The 17,214-nt window shown below is 45.8% G+C and overlaps 1 protein-coding gene across 4 annotated transcripts in view; it reads right to left on the bottom strand.

Moving 5' to 3' along the window:
- Nucleotides 1-2,057: 2,057 nt before the first annotated feature.
- LOC144288148 (uncharacterized) overlaps nucleotides 2,058-17,214 on the bottom strand; it is an 89,908-nt gene continuing 74,751 nt past the window's right edge. For 3 of the 4 annotated variants that reach the window (XR_013356148.1, XR_013356147.1, XM_077855859.1), the window contains exons 4-8: nucleotides 7,122-7,258; nucleotides 5,616-5,678; nucleotides 4,202-4,400; nucleotides 3,491-3,546; nucleotides 2,058-2,790 (exon numbers count right to left, since the gene is read on the bottom strand). The gene's annotated coding sequence lies outside the window, so the exon portion shown is untranslated. Of the gene's footprint in view, nucleotides 2,791-3,490; nucleotides 3,547-4,201; nucleotides 4,401-5,615; nucleotides 5,679-6,214; nucleotides 6,386-7,121; nucleotides 7,259-17,214 lie in introns of those variants that run through there. The other variant, XM_077855856.1, reaches the window with a different exon arrangement.

Consider the following 17,214-nt stretch of genomic DNA (forward strand, 5'->3'; position numbering starts at 1 on the left):
TGGTGAGTCAGATCCCCACGTGGGCCTCTTGGACCTGGTGAATCTGGTCCTTACCTGGTCCTCACCCAGACCCGGGGACTCTGGTCACCACCTGGGCCTCACCTGGACCTGGTGAATCTGGTCCCCATCTGGGCCTCACCCAGTCCTGGTGACTTTGTTCTCCACCTGGACCTGATTGCTGTGGACTCCTTCTTGGCCTCACCTGGAACTGGTGACTCTGATCCTATCTGCACGTCACCCAGATCTGGTGACTCTGGTCCTCACCTGGGCATCATCCGTACCTGGTTACTCTGTTCCACACCTGAGCCTCACCTGGACATGATGACTCTGGAAACTCTCTGGGCCTCACCCTGACCTGGTGACTCTGGTCCCCATCTGGATGTCACCTGGACCAGGTGATTCTGGTACCCCTCTAGGCCTCAACCAGACCTGGTGACTCTGGTCCTCAACTGGGCCTCACCTGGACCTAGTGAATATGCTCCCCATCTGGGCCTCATCTGGACCTGGTGACTCTGGTCCCTACCTGGGCATCATCGGGACATGGTTCCACTGCATGGCCTACAGGCTGGCCTCACCTGGACCTGGTAACTCTGGTCCATACCTGGGCATCATCGGGACATGTTTCCTCTGCATGGCCTGCAGGTTGGCCTCACCTGGACCCGGTAACTCTTGTCCACACTTTGGCCTCTTCTGTACCAGATGACTCTGGCCCCACCTGGGCATTACCTGGAATGGGTGACTCTGATCCTCAGCAGCATGCCTCAAATGCACCTTTCCACTAGCTGCGTTCATATGGCCGTGAGAATGTAGCTACATTGTAAGTCAAGAGGTTCCATGTATACCACTCTACTGCACCTAGAGACACAAACATTGAAGCCTGCAGCTACCTCCTTTTGTCCTATGAGCTTCTGACCAACACGTCTAGTGAAGATGTTCGAAATTTCATCTGAAGGCCATGTGGAACTGTGAGGGACTGGAGATGAGCTCAAGTCTCAGAAGAAAGTACCCTTTGGACACTGCGTTCCACTAGCTTCTCATGTATGGGACTTACTATGTAGCACCAATCGTAGAGTGCAGCTCCTCACATATCTCTGGATTGAGCTTGGAAACACTAGGCGCGTGGGCAGGCACCTTGCACTAACCTCTCACAACCCTTCTGTCACGATTCAAGCCTAGGCCTGATAGGAGCGAAGTGTAACTGCAGTCAGCATGTGGGAGGTACAGGGCATAATTTCAACTCTCAGAAGTGTGTATGCTTTACAGGCAGATGTCTGCTAGACACTTATTGATGGGAGGTAGAACCGAGGTACACTCTAATTAAATAAGGACGTTGGAAATCGCTGCATTTAACTCAGATATATGTGAGTCAGGCCTGTCACTTCCACATGCTTTTCACACAACCTCTTCCAGCACCTAACATAAAGATGCTAGGACTTATGTCTACAGGAAGTCAGGATGCAGGACGGTCCTGCCCTGACCTCAGCTCGTACAAAGAAGCATGTCTAGAAGTCAGCTTTCAACTAGCTGCGTTCTTATGGCAGTGAGAATGTAGCAGTATTCTAATTCAGGAGGTTCCAAGATTACCACTCTCCTGCACCTGGAGACACCTTCCAGGCCTGCATTATTCCACTTGCGTCTCACAAGCTTCTGACAAACGGCTCTGGTGAAGATGATCAAAACTCATTCTGCAGGCAGTGGGAACTGTGAGGGACTGGGTGTGAGCTCAACTCTCAGAAGAGAGACTCTTTTGGACTCGGGGTTCAGCTAGCTTCTCAAGTATGGAAATTAGTATGTAGCACCTGTCTAAGACAGGAATTACTAGGAAGTCGCTGGATTGAGCTTGGAGGCACTAGTCTTGTGTGCCGGGACTATCCACTTACCTCTCACAACACTTCAGTCATGCATCGAGCTTAGGCCTTTTAGCAGTGAAGTGTACCTGCAGGCAGGATGTGGGAAATACAGGCCATAAGCTCAACTCTCAAAAGTGTGTACGCCTGGGAAGCAGATGTCTGTTACCCACTCGTTCTTGGGAGTTAGAAACTAGCTACACTCTTTGAAGAAGGCCGTTTGAAATCGCTGTATTCAATTCAGATAATCGGGAGTACGGGCCTGAAACTTCCACATGCATTTCACCGACCTCTCCCAGCACCTAACATAAGCATATTAGTAGGTACGTGTATGGGCAGGCAGGATGTGGGAGGGTCCTTCCATGAGCTCAGCTCTCAGAAGGAAGCATGCCTAGAAGCCAGCTTTTTACTAGCTGGTTCGGATGGCCGTGAGAACGTAGCAGCATTGTAAGGCAGGACGTTCCATGAATACTGCTCTACTGCACCTGGAGACACAACCATTGAAGCCTGCAGCTGGCCCTTGCATCCCATGAGCTTCGGACAAACATGTTTAGTGGGGATTTTCGTAACTGCATCTGCAGGCAGTGTGGAACTGGGAAGGACCGCGTGTCAGCTCATCTCTGAAAGGAAAGTTCCCCAGAGAGAGAGCTTTCAGCCAGGTACTCAGGTTTCAAAGTTAGTATGGAGATCCCATCTGAGGGAGGAATTCCTCAGAATTCGCTGGATGGAGCTAAGAGACACTTGCCTCTCACAAAACTTGCATCCCGTATCGAACGAAATCCTTTAGAAGCATAGCGTACAGGCGGTCAACCTGTGGGAGGTTCAAGTCCTAAGCTCAATCCAAAGGAGTGTGCATGCCTGGGAGGCAGCTGTCTGCTAGGCGCGAAATTGACAAGGCAGACACTTGGTTCTCACTCCGCTCCTCTCCTGCATACACCAAATGCTGTGGAAGTGGAACGTCCATGCAGTCAGGATCGGGGAGGTACAGGCCATAAGCTCAACTCTCAGAAGTGTGTACGCTTTGCAGGCCGATGTCTGCTAGACACTTATCGAGGCGAGGTATACCCGAGCTACACTCTAATTGAACAAGGACATTGGCAATCCCTGTATTGAACTCAGATACACGTGAGTAGAGTCCTTACACTTCCACTGGCATTTCTCCAAATCTCCCAGCACCTCACTTAAGGATGTTAGCAGCTATGACTATGGGCAGCCAGGATTTGGGAGGGTCCTGCCCTGAGCTCAGATCTCACAAGTGAGCAAGGCTAGAAGCCAGTTTTCCACTAGCTTTGTTCTAATGGCCGTGAGACCATAGCAGTCTTCTAACACAGGAGGTTCGAAGAATACCACTCTCCTGCACCTGGAGATACCTTCCAGGCCTGCATTATTCCACTTGCGTCTCATAAGCTTCTGACAAACGTCTCACGTGAAGATGTTCAAAACTCATTCTGCAGGCAGTGTGGAACTGTGAGGGACTGGGTGTGAACTCAACTCTTGGAAGAGAGATGCTTTTGGACTCGGGGTTCAGCTAGCTTCTGTCGTATGGAACTTAGTATGTAGCACCTGTCTAAGACAGGAATTACTGGGAATCGCTGGATTGAGCTGGGAGGCACTAGTCTTGTGTGCCAGGACTTTCCACTTACCTCTCACAACAATTCCGTCACGCCTCGAGCCTAGGCCTGTTTGCAGCGAAGGGTACCTGCAGGCAGGATGTGAGAAATACAGGCCATAAGCTCAACTCTCAAAAGTGTGTACGCCTGGGAGGCAGATGTCTGCTACCCAGTTGTACATGGGAGTTAGAAACTGGCTACACTCTTTGAAGAAGCCCGTGTGAAATCGCTGTATTCAACTCAGATAATCGTGAGTACAGGCCTGACACTTCCACAAGCATTTCGCCGCCCTCTCCCAGCACCTAACATAAGCATATTAGCAGTTACCTCTATAGGCTGAAGGATGAGGGAGGGTCCTGACCTGAGCTTAGCTCTCAAAAGTAAGCATGCCTAGAAGCCAGCTTTCTACTAGCTCGTTCTGATGGCCATGAGAACGTGACAGCATTGTAAGGAGGTACGCTTACAATGAATACCGCTTTACTGCACCTGGAGACACAACCTTGAAGCCTACAGCTGGCCCTTGTGTCCCATGAGCTTCTGAAAACCTGTCTCGTGAGGATGTTCATAACTGCATCTGCAGGCAGTGTGGAACTGGGAAGGACTGCGTGTAAGCTCATCTCGCAGAAGGAAATTCCGCAGAGAGAGAGCTTTCAGCTAGGTACTCAGGTTTGGAAGTTAGTATGTAGCACCCCTCTGAGGGAGGAATTCCTCAGAAGTCGCTGGATGGAACTAAGAGACACTTGCCTCTCGCAAAACTTGCGTCCCGTATTGGACGAAATCCTTTGGAAGTGAAGCATACAGGCCGTCAGCATGTGGGAGGTACAAGCCATAAGCTCAATCCAAAGGAGCGTGCATGCCTTGATGACAGCTGTCTGCTACGCACAAAATTGACAAGGGAGACACGTGGTTTTCACTCCGCTACTGTCCCGGATACAACGAAATGCTGTGGACGTGGAACATACAGGCAGTCAAGATGGGGTAGGTACAGGCCATAAGTTGAACTCGCAGAAGTGTGTTTGCTTTGCAGGCCAATGTCTGCTAGACACTAATCGAGACGAGGTATACAGGAGCTACACTCTAATTGAACATGGATATTGGAAATCGCTCTATTGAACTCAGATACATATGAGTACAGTCCTGACACTTCCACTGCATTTCTCCAACCTCTCCGAACACCTAATATAAGGATGTTAGCAGCTACAACTACGGGCAGGCAGGATGTGGGAGGCTCCTGCCCTGAGCTCAGCTTTCAAAGGAGGCATGCCTGGAGGCCAGCTTTCTACTAAATGCGTTCTGATGGGCATGAGAACGTGGCAGCATTGTAATTCAGGATGTTCCATGAATACCGGTTTACTGCACCTGGAGACACAACTCCGAGAGGGAAGTTCCCGAGAGTGAGCTTTCAGGTAGGTTCTTAGGTTTGGAAGTTAGTATGTAGCTCCCATCTGAGGGAAGAATTCCTCAGATGTTGCTGTATTGAAAAGAAAGAAAGAAAAAGAAAGAAAGAAAGAAAGAAGGAAGGAAGGAAGGAAGGAAGGAAGGAAGGAAGGAAGGAAGGAAGAGTGGCACCTGTGTGGCTCTGTCAGTTAAGCTTCTGCCTTAGGCTCAGATCATGATCCAGGTCCCAAGGCAGGCTCCCTGTTCAACAGAGAACCTGCTTCTCCCTCTCCCTCTTCCCCTCTCGCTCATGCTTTATCTCTACTCTCTCTCTCAAATAAATAACATCTTTGAAAAAGAAACAAACAAACAAATCCACAAGGAAGAGAAATTGCCCACGTAGAATAATTTCAAACAATTTGTGAAGACATTCCACCCTCAAGTTCATGAGCATAGCTTCCCACTCTTAAGTGTGGAATACACATAGTAACTTCCATCTACAAAATATAATATGAAAACTTTAAATAATAATGATAATATAATAATAATAATTAATAATAATAATAAAGATCAGTTTACTACTGAGAAAGCTGACAAACACTACTTCAGCAAGATGATCAGATCGATACCAAGACTGATAAATCATGTTGATAGTATCTATCCTTTATATGATATAATGAAAATGGCAGTATATCTCTGTATATAATCCACAAAAACAGTTCAGTCATGAGATAAACAACAGACATGTCCCAACTGAGGGAAATTTTACAAAATACTCTACTTGTCAAAGTGTTCCAGTTCAACAACAAGAAAAGGCTGAAAGACTGTCACAATCCAGATGAGCCTAAGGAAAGAGGACAAATGGAATGTGATTTGAGGATTGGTAACTTAGCAAAAACTAAGGAAATCTGAATAAACTATGGTCTTTGTTTTTTTTTTTGTCTTTGTTTAATGCTAATTTTTTAATATTGATTCATTAGCTCATATTTGTACCATACTAATATAAGATATCAATAATTGGAGAAATTGAGTGCAAGTGCATGCGAATGCTCTGTACTATCTTCTCAGTTTCCCTATAAATCTTTGTTTTTTTCCTATAAATAAGATTTATTTTGAAAATTGACTTAAATGAACCAGGCTCCAAGTGTGAAGACATTTTAAGAATAGTTGAATTAACTTTTTCCTTATTCTTAAAGAGTTCCTTTGATGGAAACAATTAAGAATTTTAGATCAAAGGAAAGAAAAACACTTAAGAACACGTATAATGCCTCCTCAACCTGAAAAGCAGGAAAGGATAATAAATAGCAAAAATCAGATAAAAATACTTCTAGTATAATAGACACCATATGCAAGTGCATTTAAAATTAGCAATGCATAACATTTATTTCCTTGACATTTGACTTCCAAAGAGTTCAAAGTGTTTCAGTGTCAGTTGAAACAGGGGAAGAATCTCAGGGAAGGATCCTTCACATAAATAATAGGACCATTGGTAATAATGTCTCTCAGTTCTTTCCAAATCGATAAAGATGCATTTCCTGATGAGTGACTGAGCTGTGAAGAAAGAGATGAGAAACCCTCATCCCTCTGAATTACTTGTGTCAGAATATTTTGACCATAGTACCACGGATAGTAAATTATCCTTATTAACAGGAAATATGTCTCAGATTGGAATCTGAGCAACCAGATGGGCAGAGAAAAAATGCTTTGACTCGCTCTTCATCTTTTAAAGACAAAGGAGAGCTTTTTTATGTACAAAGTCTATTGTCAAGATAGCCTTAGGGAATAAGAGTCTGCAGCATCGAATCCCCCTGCACATCTGGGAAGCCCGTGCCCCAGGTCTTCCTGATTCGAAATCCCTGGGCCTGTCCCCCAACACAGGCTGCCAGGCTGAGGTCATTTGCAATTGCTCTCTTAGGAGCTCTGGGGAAGGGGGAAGGAGCTAGATAGGATGTTACTGGAAGCATGGAGGCCTAGAAAATTAAGGCCATTCCAATTTAAATTCAGTGTTAGCACAAGTCCAGCCATCCCAGGTCCCTGTGAAGAACAGCTGAAATTAACATTACTTCAGTTACCGGAAAAAGCAAAAGTTTACAGCTTAATGTCCTAGAAAGCCCCACAATAGAAACAAAACTGAGTCAAGGCCAAGGACAGGAAGCCTCTATTAGAATGAGAACAGAGCTCAATGCCCTTGAATGTCCCATATCAAAATGTAAACAGAACTTGAGGAATTGCTCCACCCCTTCTGGAGGTCCCTTTAGCCAGCCCTTAATACTAAGCTAAAACCCACCTCGGGGTCCAAGTCCCTGCTCCACTCTGTCCGGTATACTTGCACACAAGCTCTAGCTTGTAAATAAACCCTCATGTGTTTGCATCAGTGTCGGCTTCTCGGTGGTTTCTCGGATTCACAATCTTGGGCACAACACTCTGAGATAAAAAAAACAAAGCCAAAAGAAGCTCAGACGCAGGTAGAGTAAATGCAGGGTTCTGAGAGAATCGGCGGAGACCCAGGGGCTTGGGAGCTCTTCTGTGGAGGCCCATGCAGACTGGGGGGCAGGATGCTCAGCCCCAGAGCCAGAGGACCCAGAGACCCCACCCGCATCCGGCCAATCAGGGGGGGTCTCAAGGAGCAGCACTGTGCTGCTCACTGGAGGCCAGAGGTGCTGATGCCCACCCCACCTCTGACCCCGCAGGTGCATCTACCACACAGATGTGCACCTGATAATCAGCGCCAGAGCCCATCCCCAGACCCTGCACAGACCACTCACTGCCACCAATTTGTCGGACCACAGAGGATGCATAGATTCAGCTCTGCCTGGAAAGTAGGATATAGCTTCCTTTGTACTTTGTGCTTTATTGTCATTTATTTTCCTTGATTTTTTTGTTAATTGACTTATTTTAATTTTATGTATGTACTTATATATTTCTTTCTTTCTTTTTTTTACCTTATATATTTCTTAATTTTACTTTCATGGTACTTTAATTGTGTTTCATATTTGGGGTTTAGAATCTTTTGAAATGCAGGCCAAAATAATCTGGTGTTTTTTTTGGAGAGCAGTTGTTATTGTTTTCCTTGGTTTTTCTTTTTCTTCCCTCTCTCTTTTCTGGAAAAGGTAATGAAATGGAGAAATTCACCTCCATAAAATAACATGAGATAGTACTCACAGCCAGGAAGTCCATCAATACACATATATGATGTCTAACTACATTTTAAAACAATGATTATGGGATCCCTGGGTGGCGCAGTGGTTTGGCGCCTGCCTTTGGCCCAGGGCGCTGATCCTGGAGACCCGGGATCGAATCCCACGTCGGGCTCCCGGTGCATGGAGCCTGCTTCTCCCTCTGCCTATGTCTCTGCCTCTCTCTCTCTCTCTTTCTGTGACTATCATAAATAAATAAAAATTAAAAAAAAATAAAACAATGATTATAAAGATAGCAGCTGGGCTGGATAAAGAGCACAGAAGAAAACTAGAGAATCCCTTACTGTAGAAGTAAAACAACTAAAATCTAGTCAGGCCAATGTTAAAAATGCTATAACTGAGATGCAGTCCCACGTGGAAGCCATAAAAACAAGAAAGGTTATGGACCACAGAGACAGACGTAGGGAAGTCAGCCACTTATTAAAAAATAACATTCATATCTTAGGAGACTCAGAAGATGAAGAGAGAGAACAGATGGGCCTTGCTCAGCCATTAAAAATGACAAATACCCACCATTTGCTTCAACGTGAATGGAACTGGAAGGTATTATGCTGAGTGAAGTAAGTCAATCAGAGAAGGACAAACATTGTATGTTCTCATTCATTTGGGGAATATAGATAATAGTGAAAGGGAATATAAGGGAACGGAGAAGAAATGTGTGGGAATATCAGAAAGGGAGACAGAACATAAAGACTACTAACTCAGGGGATCCCTGGGTGGTGCAGCGGTTTAGTGCCTGCCTTTGGCCCAGGGTGCGATCCTGGAGACCCGGGATCGAATCCCACATCGGGTTGCCGATGCATGGAGCCTGCTTCTCCCTCTGCCTATGTCTCTGCCTCTCTTTCTCTCTCTCTGTGTGTGTGACTATCATAAATAAAATTAAAAAAAAAAGACTCCTAACTCAGGGAAATGAATTAGGGGTGATGGAAGGGGAGGAGGGCGGGTGGTGGGGGTGAATGTGTGATGGGCACTGAGGGGGGCACTTGACGGGATGAGCACTGGGTGTTATTCTGTATGCTGGCAAATTGAACACCAATAAAAATAAAATTATTATTAAAATAAAAGAAAGAAATAAATAAAGAAGAAAGAAATAGAAAGAATGAAAGAAAGAAAGATGAAAGAAAGAAAGAAAGAAAGAAAGAAAGAAAGAAGAAAGAAAGAAAGAAAGAAAGAAAGAAAGAAAGAAAGAAAGAAAGAAAAAGAAAGAAAGAAAGGAGTGGCACCTGGGTGGCTCAGTCAGTTAAGCTTCTGCATTGGGCTCAGATCATGATCCAGGTCCCAAGGCAGGCTCCCTGTTTAGCAGGGAACCTGCTTCTCCCTCTCCCTCTGCCCCTCTTGCTCATGCTTTTTCTCCTCTCTCTCTCTCATATAAATAAATAACATCTTTGAAAAAGAAACAAACAAACTCAGAAGGAAGAGAAATCTCCCATGTAGAAGAATTTCAAACAATTCGTGCAGACATACCACACTCAAGTTCATGAGCATAGCTTCCCACTCTTATGTGTGGAAAACACATAGTAATTTCCTTCTGCAAAATATATTATGAAAAACCTAAAATAATAATGATAATATAATAATAATAATAATAATAATAATAATAAAAAAAGAATCACTTTACTACGGAGAAAGCTGACAAACACTACCTCAGCAAGATGATCAGATCGATACCAAGACTGATAAATCATGTTGATAGTATCTATCCTTTATATGATATAATGAAAATGGCAGTATATCTCTGTATATAATCCACAAAAACAGTTCAGTCATGAGATAAACAACAGACATGTCCCAACTGAGGGAAATTTTACAAAATACTCTACTTCTCAAAGTGTTCCAGTTCAACAACAACAAGGAAAGGCTGAAAGACTGTTACAATCCAGAGGAGCCTAAGAAAACAGGAGGACAAATGGAATGTGATATGAGGGATGGTAACTTAGCAAAAGCTAAGGAAATCTGAATAAAGTATGGTCTTTGGTTAATGCGAATATTTTAATATTGATTCATTAGCTCATATTTGTACCGTACTAATATAAGATATCAATAATTGGAGAAATTGAGTGCCAATGCATGCGAATGCTCTGTACTATCTTCTCAATTTCCCTATAAATTCCCTCAATTCCCTATAAATCTTTGTTTTTTTCCTAATAAATAAGATTTATTTTGAAAATTGACTCATTTCTTGATGAGTGACTGAGCTGTGAATAAAGAGATGAGAAACCCTCATCCCTCTGAATTACTTGTGTCAGAATATTTTAACCATAGTACTTCGGATAGTAAATTATTCTTAGTAACAGGAAATACGTCTCAGATTGGAATCTGAGCAATTAGATGGGCAGAGAAAAATAACTTTGACTCGCTCCACATCTTTTAAAGATAAAGGACAGCTTTTCTATGTACAAAGTCAGTTGTCAAGATAGCCTTAGGGAATAAGAGTCTGCAGCATGGAATCCCACTGCACAGCTGGGACGCCCATGCCCCAGGTCTTCCTGATCCCAAATCCCTGGGCCTGTCTCCCAACACAGGCTGCCAAGCTGAGGTCATTTGCAATTGCTCTCTTAGGAGCTCCAGGGAAGGGGAAAGAGCTAGCTAGGATGGGACTGGATGCAAGGAGGCCGAGAAAATGAAGGCCTTTCTACTTTAAGTTCAGTGTTCGAACAAGACCAGCCATCCCAGGTCCCTGTGAAGAAGAGCTGAAATTTACATTACTTCAGTTACAGGAAAAAAACAAACAAACAAACAAAAGTTTACAGCTTAATGTCCTAGAAAGCCCCACAATAGAATGAAACTGAGCCCATGCCAAGGGCTGGAAGCGCCTATTAGAATGAGAGCAGAGTTCAATACCCTTGAAGGCCCCATAACAAAATGTAAACAGAACTTGAGGAATTGCTCCAGCCCTTCTGGAGGACCCCGAGACAAGCCCTTAAAACTAAGCTAAAACCCACCTCAGGGTCCAAGTCCCTGCTCCACAGTGTTGGGTGTACTTGGACACAAGCTCGAGTTTGGAAATCAACCCTTGTGTGTTTGCATTGGTGTCAGCTCCTTAGTGGTTTCTTGGATTCGCAATCTTGGTCACAACACCCCCATGTCCCCTCCCACCTTGGTTGAACCGCTATCCCCTCCCACCCAGGGTGACACTCAGTCACCTCCCTCCCTACAACAGCTTGGCACAGGCTGTCACACATATCCCATGGGCACGGTGGGCACTCTCACCGTCCCTGGCCTCCCAGAGGAAGGAAGGAGGTTTTGGCAGTACCCACTCCATGGTGGCCCCAGGGCTCCCTGCCCAGGACAGACAGGTTAGGGTCTGTGTCCCTGATGCCAGCTCCTCCTCCCCGGTTTTCCCACAGGAAATGAAGGAGGAGGCCCTGGTCTCCTCTAGGGACATCACGCTGGGGGACCTGGACGTCAACAGGATATTCAGCAGTCACGTCATGTTTTGGGACTACTATGGGTTAGGGTGAAGCTGAGGGGCCAGGGGGATTGGGACCCAGGAGGACCGGGGGCTTCTGGGTAGGGAACATGGGGCTTCAGAGCCTGGGAGAAGAACAGCAGCCAACAACACACGGCTGCATGGTAGGTTGTTGGGGATAAACACTGTGCCCCCACCCTTGGGGTCTCAGGGATGAGGAGGCCACTAGGACGGGGCCTCCAGGGATTGCCATGTTAGCTGAACCCCAAAAGGGTGAGGGACAGCCCCCTGAAAAGCAGGGGGCTGGGGTGGGGGCCGTCGGGCCAGTAAGGGGACCTGGGGGCAGGGTGCATGGCCGTGACTGGAGGAAGACACACATTGATCTGATGAGGGTCGGACGGGTCAGGGTGATACCCACCCTCAGGACTTCATATATTTCTAAATTCTATGCATTAAATTTGAGACAATTTGAAATTTGTAAACATACATTGTATGATGACCCCCAGATAATGCCCCTGGTCCAGCCAGGGCCCTGTACTCACCACACGGGGCCCCAGGGGCAGGTGTCACAGCATACCCCAGACTGGGGTCGCCTTTATCTGTGGACGTCTCAGTGTGCATCTTAGAGAAAGAGGATGCCCTGTGTCCGCCGGCCCCCCACACCATCCTCCCATTCCCCAGACCCACACCATCCCCTAACATCATCATCCCCCATGGCATAGACCCTACACCATCCCCCTCACACACACACAGCCTCACACAATCCCCACCCGCACTATACTCAAACACCATCCCCCCTACACCATCCCCCACACCCCACCACCATCATACCCATGCCCCCACACCATCGGCCCTGAGCAAGGACCCAGTGCAGCTGCACCCTGTGGGACATGCTCAGACTCCCCGGGGTTCTCTGGATACCTGCTCCCATCAGAAGCCTAGGTGTCTCATTGAGTACCAGGGGTTGCAGGGAGGAGGGAAGGCAGCGAGCCCTGGACAGTGTGTGTGCAGGAGAGTGGTGCAGAGGACACACTGTGCCTGCCTCCACCCTCTGTCCCTCCTGGATGGTGGGACACCCTGCACAGGACACCAGGCCCTAACCCAGAGGGACCTGGGCTGACTTGGGCCCAGGTTCTGTGGGCGCTGGGTTGATTTGAGCCCACACCAGTCCCAACTCAAAGACTAATGGAATCAGGCCCCCATGGCCCTCGACAACCCTGGATTCTGGCGCCGGGCTCAGTGAGCCCTCTCAAAGCTGGATGTGGCCTACTGGGCCCTGGACATGTCACACAGATACAGGTCGCTTATCTAGGGCAGCCCTGGGGATCCCAGGACACACCAGTGTGGGGAGTGGAGGGGTAAGCCGGTGGGCCACACCCGCACCCACACCATGAGGCAGGCTCCTCCAGGTGCTGGGACCCTAGAGGGCCCGAGGCCGGGGTCCAGCTGCCCTGCGGGGACCCAGAGCAGGAGCCCATGAGCTACAGGTCCAGGTCAGCTCTGCTGTCCTCAGAACCGTCACTCAGGCTGAAACCTCAGGACACATGCCCCTACCCAGAGTCCACACATGCTCCCAGGTGGGGGACTCCAGCACCAGCCCACCCACCCCGTGTGATTCTTGCTTCCACTTAAAGGACAGAAAGGTCTCCTTCTCCAGGGGAAGGCACGCACCCACGGCTCTGAGCCCGTTTGCTGTAGAAAGTCAATAAAGTGATGTGGTGCAAAAATGCACAGCCAGCCCATTTTTGTGTCTCCCAGAACTCTGTGAACGGGGAGTAGAGAGACCCCCAGAGACGAGGAGGGGGCACCACCTAGGCCCCAACCAGCCCCTGCAGGGCCACCGCCAGGCAAACACAGCTGACGTCCCCACGTGCCTTTCAGGGAAGGCCTGACCCACTGCCGGACATGGGAATGTGGCCGAGCCGGAACTTCCAGCTCAGCTGACCCTCCAGCTGAAAGTTCCTGCACAAGTTAGCCCCGGCGTAGCCAGGAGAGCTCATCTAGCCGCCAAGCGCCAGCATCAGAAATGATATTCTGACAAACATTTTGGTTTTTTTTTTTTCCATTTTGGGGTTTTGGGTGACCCAGACAGAGGATCCGATAGCTGCATGGGATAGCTGCATGTGATAGACACACATGCACCTCAAAACCAACAAAAGTCAGAATCCCCCCAATGTTGTCAAACAGCAGCCAGATGGTTACATACACTAAGCCGTGGTCCCCAATAGGATACATGGAAAACGCTATAAGCCATGACTGCAGAGGTGCTGGAGGCACGTAGATGTGCCTGCTTGTGTTCCAACAAGGAGGGCAGAGGGGCAGGAAGCATCCTCCGGATGGGGGGCACTCCTAGGAAAGGAAATCAGGTCCCTATGAAGGCTACGGAGGGTGAAATCTGTCCTCCTCTCTTTCTGCTTCTGGTTTTCCTCCTAAATGCCATTTTCCTCAATCATATTAGCAAGAATTTTTTTTGTTGTTTTTAAATTTCTTTTTATTGGAGTCTAATTTGTATGAATTCTTTCTTCAGCAAGTGTGTCATTCAGGAGGGAAAGAGAGATAAAGATTTTCCCAGACAGGCAACATATAAAGGAGTTCAGGACCACTTAACCAGTCCAGTAAGGAATTTTAAGACGGACTCTTCTAGTGGGGGAAAAAGAGACAAAAAGCAACAAAGACGAGAAAGGCCCAGAGAACGTCACCAGAAACACCAACTCTTCCGGTAACACAAATGCACAAAGTTCATATCTTTGAATAATCACTCTGAATGCTGATAGACAAAATGCTTCAATCAAAAGATATAGGGTATCAGAGTGGCTTAAAAAGCAGGATCTGGGATGCCTGGGTGGCTCAGGGTTTGACCCTCTGCCTTTGACTCAGGGTGTGATCCTGGAGTCTGGGATCGAGTCCCATATTGGGCTCCTGGTGGGGACCCTGTTTCTCTCTCTGCCTAATTTTCAGCCTCTCTCTCTCTCTCTCTCTCACACACACACACTATCATAAATAACATTATTATTAAAAAACAACATCCATCTGTACGCTGCCTACAAAATGCTCACCTTAGACCTATAGACACCAACAGATTGAAAGTCAGGGGACAGAAAATCATTTATGATGCTAATAGATATCAAAAGAAAGATGGAGGACCCATACTTATATCAGACAAACGAGATTTGAAACCAAACCCTGGGGGACACCTGGTGGCTCAGTGGTTGAGCATCTGCCTTTGGCTCAGGGTGTGATCCTGGTATCCCAGGATCGAGTCCCACATCAGCCTCCCTTTGGGGAGCCTGCCTCTCACTCTGCTATGTTCCTTCCTCTGCTTCTCTGTGTATCTCTCATGAATAAATAAGTAATTTAAATTTCAAAAAAGAAAGAACAAATACTGTAAGAAGAGATGAAGAAGGGCATTATTTCATAATTAAAAAGACTCTCTATCAAGATCAAACAACTAAATATTTATGCTGCCAACATGGGAGTATCTAAATATAGAAACCACTGTTGGTGGGAATGTGAACTGGTGCAGCCACTCTGGAAAACTCTGTGGCAGTCCCTCAATGAGAAAAAAATAGACCTGCACAACGACCCAGAAATTGCACTGTTGGGGATTTACCCCAAAGATTCACATGCAATGAAATGCCGGACACCTGCACCCTGATGTTTATATTAGGAATGTCCACAATAGCCAAACTGTGGAAGGAGCCTCGCTGTCCATCAAAAGATAAATGGATACAGAAGATGTGGTTTATGTATACAATGGAATATTACTCAGCCATTAGAAATGACAGATACCCACCATTTGCTTCAATGTGGATGGAACTGGAAGGTATTATACTGAGTGAAGTAAGTCAATCGGAGTAGGACAGTGTGTGTTCTCATTCATTTGGTGAATATAAATAATGCTGAAAGGGAATATAAGGGAATGGAGAAGAATTGTGTAGGAATTATCAGAAAGGGAGACAGAACATAAAGACTCCTAACTCTGGGAAACGAACTAGGGGGGCTGGGAGGGGAGGAGGGCGGAAGTGTGGGTGAATGGGTGATGGGCACTGAGGGGGACACTTGATGGGATGAGCACTGGGTGTTATTCGGAATGTTGGTCAATTCAACATCAATACAAAATAAATTTATTAAAAAAAAAGATCCAACAACTAAATATTTATGCTGCAACATGGGAGTACCTAAATATAGAAACGAATTAACAACAAACATACAGGAACTCACTGATAATAATACAATGACAGGGGTTTTAACACCCACTTATGGCAATGGACCGATCGTCTATGCAGAAAATCAACAGGGGAACAATAGCCCTGACACACTGGACCACAGGGACTCAACAGATATAGTCTGAACATTTCTTTCTAAAGCAGAATACACATTCCTTTCAAGTGCACATGGGACATTCACCAGAACAGATCATATCATGGCCCACAAATCAGACCTCAACAGGTACAGCAGGTACAAGAAGGTTGATATAACATGCTGTACATTTTCGGAACACGATGCTATGAAACTCGAAGTCGACAGTAAGAAAAAAAAATTGGACAGACAAAAAATACGTGGAGATTATGAACATCCTACTAGAGAATGAATGGATCAACCAGGAAATTAAACAGGAAATTTAAAACAAATGAAAATGAAAATATGTTTTTCCAAAATTCTGGGTGTAGCAAAGGCAGTCCTAAGAGGTAAGTACATAGCAATACAGGACTACCTCAAGAAACAAGAAGTCTCCAATACACAACCTAACCCTACACCTAAAGGAGCTGGAAAAGAAATAGCAAACAAAGCCTAAAGCCTACAGAAGAAGGGAAAAAATAAAGATGAGAGCAGAAATAAACAATACAGAAACAACAAAACAGTAGAATGGAATAACGAATCTAAGAGCTGGTTCTTCAAAATAATTAATAAAATGGATCAAGCTCTAGCCAGCTTTATCAATGAGAAAAGAGAAAAGACCTAAATAAATAAAATAACAGATGGGAGAAGAGAGATCACAATCAACACCAGCAAAATTAGACAATTATAAGGGAATACTATGAAATTATACGCAAACAAACTGGAAGACCTGGAAGAAATGGACAAATCCCTAGAAATGTGCAAACGAGCAGAAGTGAAATAGGAAGAAATAGAAAATGTGAACAGACCCATAATGAGCAAAGGAATTGAATCAGCAAGGTACCTGGGTGCATCAGGGGTTGAACATCTGCTTTGGCTCAGATCATGATCCCGGGGTCCGGGGGAATCATGTCCAACATCAGGGCCCACTGGAGGCTCATTTTCCCTCTGCCTTTACCTCTGCCTTTCTGTGTCTCCCATGAATACATAAATAAAATATTTAAAAAAGGAAAAAGATAAAAAGTGAGAAAGGACCCAAATAAAATCACAAATAGGAAAAGAGAAATAACAACCAACACTAGAGAAATAGAAACGATTATAAGAGAACATTATGAAAAATTATATGCCAGCAACATAGAACCTGGAAGAAATAGATCAATTCTGGAAATATATAACATAGCAAAAATGAAAAAGGAAGAAATAAGGAACTTGAACAGACATATAACCAGCAGAGAAATTGAATAAGCAATCAAGGATCTCCCAACAGGAGACACTTAGATCAACAGAACAGAATGGAAAGCCGAAACAAGATACAAACCTGTAACTCTGTGATCCATTAATCGACAACAAGGCAGCAAGGAATATCCAATGGCACAAAGACAGTCTCTTCAACAAACCCTAACCCTGACCCCAGGAAAAGAACAAATAGTGTTGGG

This window comes from Canis aureus, chromosome 17 (assembly GCF_053574225.1).
Source record: "Canis aureus isolate CA01 chromosome 17, VMU_Caureus_v.1.0, whole genome shotgun sequence".
Classification (NCBI taxonomy): domain Eukaryota; kingdom Metazoa; phylum Chordata; class Mammalia; order Carnivora; family Canidae; genus Canis; species Canis aureus.